The sequence below is a fragment of the Bombina bombina genome, chromosome 6 (assembly GCF_027579735.1).
Source record: "Bombina bombina isolate aBomBom1 chromosome 6, aBomBom1.pri, whole genome shotgun sequence".
Taxonomy (NCBI): domain Eukaryota; kingdom Metazoa; phylum Chordata; class Amphibia; order Anura; family Bombinatoridae; genus Bombina; species Bombina bombina.
Window position 1 is genome coordinate 783,975,673 of NC_069504.1, and position 4,446 is coordinate 783,980,118.

The 4,446-nt window shown below is 41.8% G+C and overlaps 1 pseudogene; it reads right to left on the reverse strand.

Moving 5' to 3' along the window:
* Positions 1 to 2,998: 2,998 nt before the first annotated feature.
* LOC128662263 (spindlin-Z-like) lies at positions 2,999 to 4,003 on the reverse strand (annotated as a pseudogene).
* Between the last annotated feature and the right edge of the window lie 443 nt (positions 4,004 to 4,446).

The window sequence follows — 4,446 nt, forward strand, 5'->3', positions numbered from 1 at the left end:
AGGAAGCGGGAGAGTTGTGGTGTCCATCACCCCCACAAACAGCCGAATCAGCATCTCTTGCTGGACCTGCGGCAACACAGGAAGAGGATTGTGAGGAAGAGGAGTCAGAGGAGGAATCTGGCTTTGATTAGGAGGAGGAAGACCGAGCACAACAGTCATCCCAGGGTGCTCCTTGTTGTCACCTCTCTGGTACCCGTGGTGTTGTACGTGGCTGGGGGGAAGAAGATACCATCAGTGAGGAGGAACGGGACATGATTAGCTCAGCATCCAACCTTGTTCAAATGGGTTCTTTCATGCTGTCGTGCCTGTTGAGGGACCCTCGTATAAAAAAGCTGAAGGAGAACGACCTGTACTGGGTGTCCACGCTCCTCGACCCCCGGTATAAGCATAAAGTGCCTGAAATGTTACCAAATTCCTGCAAGTCGGAAAGGATGGAGCATTTTCATAATAAATTAAAAACTATGCTTTACACAGCGTATAAGGGTGATGTCACAGCACCACAGGAATGTAACAGGGGAAGAGATGAAATTAATCCTCCTCCTCCTCCTCCCACGACCATGGCGGCAAGGACCGGACGCTTTCCTGACGTCTTGTTGATGGAGGACATGCGTACCTTTTTAACTCCCATGCACCATCAGAGCCTTTCGGGATCCAGCCTTAGAGAAAGACTCAACCGACAGGTAGCAGACTACCTAGCTTTAACTTTAACACTCTCAGGAGCGATGGACCCCTTGACTACTGGGTGTGCAGGCTGGACTTGTGGCCTGAGCTATCCCAATTTGCAATGGAACTTCTGGCCTGCCCCGCTTCAAGTGTCCTGTCCGAAAGGACTTTCAGTGCAGCAGGAGGTTTTGTCACTGAAAAGAGAAGTCGCCTAGGCCAAAAAAGCCTTGACTATCTCACTTTTATAAAAATGAATGAGGGATGGATCTCGAAGGGACTGACATTGGGCGATACATTTGAATAAAAAAGGCCTGATGATGAGATGAGCTGGCTTGGGATACAACTGGTACACAGGCTGGCCTTTTTTTTTGGTTATAAAGCCGGAGGACTTGCTTGACTTATCCGCCAACAACTAGTGTTCAAGCCACAAGCTTTTAGGGCACTTTTTAAATTTTTTACAAACATCAATTTTTCTGGCCTCTGCTACAGCAGTTGCTACAACAATACCCAATTTTTTCAGTCATTTGTACATTCCTAATTTTTCTGGCCTCTGCTGCTGCTCTGTGGGTACAAAACTCAAATAAAAAAAATAAGGCACATAACAATAGTGATTAAACTGTTACGAATTGTACAACTTAGCATTAGCAAACCACTCATATCTGGTGGACCATTAAATTGAACACAAAATGCTACAAATTTTAAGGAGGAGGACCGACCAAGCATCTTTATCCGTCTCTTGGTTGCTCTAAATTATCTCCATGTTCCATCTATGCCATACCTGTACTCTATTGTGCAAAAGGGTGGCATATGTGGTGTTTCATGTTGTTGTGCCTGTTGCGGGTCGTGGCCCATGGTATAAAAAGGCTGAAGGAGAACGACCTGTAATGGGTGGCCCATCAAATTTTTAGAAAAATGTTCCTGTTTCCTCTCAATTATCTCTGGGTTTCAAAAATGGATGCCATACCTGTACTCGCTTGTGCAAAAGGATGGCATATGTGGTGGTGTTTCTTGCAGTAGTTTCTGTTGAGGGTGCTGGACCCTCTTATAAAAAAGCTGAAGGAGAACGACCTGGAGTGGGAGTCCAAGCATGGTTTTTGGGGCTATTTCACTTTTCAAAAAAATTATCTGTGGGTTTCTAAAATCAATGCCGTACCAGTACTCTATTGTTCAAAAGGATGCCATACGTCCTCTTTCCTGCTGGTCTTTTTTTTGAGGGTCCTGGACCCTCTTATAAAAAGGCCGAAGGAGAAAGAAGTATACTGGGTGTCCATCGAATCATTTGTTTGATTCAAATTCCCGGTTGCAACAAATTATCTCCGGGTTTCTAAAATCAATGCCTTTCCTGTAATCTAATTTTCAAAAGGATGCCATATGTCCTCTTTTTTTTTTTTGCTGAATAATAGTTTTTACTGGGATGAGATAAAAAAAAAATGGAAATAAGTTGTCAATTGTTGTACTATAACAAGATTTCTGACAAAACAGGTACAAAAATTAACAAAATATTATGAATCAGAAAGTTGTAACAAGAGGGACCAAAGGAAAAAAAAGACCCTACATCACTGGGCAGCTGGATAATTGAACTGCAGCATCACACTCCCCACATTATAAGACATAAGTAACACTGGGAAAAATACTTTTACTTGAAATACATACTGATAACTATGTTATAGTAGTTAGATATACCAAACTGGACTTGTATTGATGAGGAATGAGTGCTTAAGAAATACAACAATTACATTTTTATAACCTTTTTTTCCCCCCACTTTGAAAATTTACAGAATTCGCCCAGTTTGTCTCTTGCATCCATGCTTCTTTTGTTTGAATTCACCACTACTAGATCAGTTTCCTTCTAAAGGATAAATTCCATTATGCAAAATGAGTTGTAATTCACAGAACATGGTTTGTTTCCTTTTGATGTGGAAATTTTTTTTTTGTTCTTAGCAACAAAACTGCGTTACTTCCTTTAAGGGGTTGCGGGCTTGCCTGGAATCTGAAGCGTCACATAATTGGACAGAAGTGGACAGGTATGTCTACATATTTTACATTTAATAAATCCACCTGTTTGGCAATAAGTCAAATATTACATCTACGATGTCTTCACCAAATTTGTTTGAATTCACCACTACTAGATCAGTTTCCTTCTAAAGGATAAATTCCATTATGCAAAATGAGTTGTAATTCACAGAACGTGGTTTGTTTCCTTTTGATGTGGAAATTTTTTTTTTGTTCTTAGCAACAAAACTGTGTTACTTCCTTTAAGGGGTTGCAGGCTTGCCTGGAATCTGAAGCGTCACATAATTGGACAGAAGTGGACAAGTATGTCTACATATTTTACATTTAATAAATCCACCTGTTTGGCAATAAGTCAAATAATACATCTACGATGTCTTCACCAAATCGTAGACATAAATATGGAAATCGTCATCAAATTTTATGAAATAAACAGAGGGTTTGGCTTCCACTTGGTGTATTACCATGCCAGTCCTTTTTGAGCCATCTTCTTTGGCATACTCCATTTGCTTTCCTACAAGGCTGTCCACAACTTCTCCTGGTTCTCTTTCTGCTGGAGGGGAATCAGAGTCTGGCATGATGCGGAGATCTCCTTCTTTGTAGTCATCTAATAGCCGATACATATATAAAACTGGGTCCTTCTCGTAGGTTATATAAAACCATGTGTTCATTATGGGAGCTCTTGCTAAGACCATTCCTCTCCACTCATCCTTAGAACCATCTTCTGTTTCAAACATGTGTTCAACAGCTTTACCAATCATTGTGTCTGCCAAGTGAGCATCACTAATTCGAGATGAAGCAACTCTATCTGGAAGAACTTCAAGAGCAGACACTCGCTCGTCCTTGTGGAGTTCTAGTCCATAGACACAATCAAATCCATCATATTTAATAAGATAAAGGGATGGGTTGACTGGCACTTGATCCAATACAGTTCCTTTCCATTGTGTTATTGGGCCACTACCTTCTTTCCAACCATGCTGTATTCTGCAACCTACAATATTCCTCCGGGGCTGGGAAATTGGTTTGCTTGGACCAAATTATTTCGATGCTTCTTGTGAGAAGTCCTTTTTTTCATCATACTGGCAGACACACCTGCATGTGCTGCATCACCTCTGGCTCTCTGACCTGCTGCCTTTCCGAATGGGGTCTTCATTCATCTGTGTATAAAAGGGCAGCAAAGCTGCCAAACTAGGGTAAAAATCCTATTCCTCCAATTTCCCTTTTTTGTTCCAGTCTATACAAAGAAACTGTGTCCTTTTAGTCCACCATCCAAGCAAGATTTCTGTGTTTCAATCCACAGCAAGTGGTTCTGATGTCAGGCTACTCCAACCTGAAGAGTGCTGCATAGACGTAACATTCAGGTTACTACACAGTCCCTCCAGTCCTTGCGATTTGTTGCAGTACTCTGTCTCAATGATATATTTATTTATTTTTAGTGTCCTAACCTCCTCCCTTTTTTCTGCCTGCCTTATCCGTCATAGGTTTTGTCGGCAGCACTAACAGCAACTCCCGCCTCAAGCTCTCCTGCTGAACTTCCAGACCTGGCCCATACCCTCACATTCCAGTTCCTCGTTTTCCTTCGCCTTTGGAACCCCTCCCCCCACTACATTTCCTCTGCCAGATCCATATGTCCTCTTTCATGCTGCTGGTTTTGTGGAGGGTCCTGGAGCCTCTGCTAAAAAGGCCTAAGGATAAAGAAGTGTACTGGGTGTATAATCTAAGTTTTTTTAGATTTCACGGTTGCAACTAATGATCTCTGTGTTTCTAAAATCA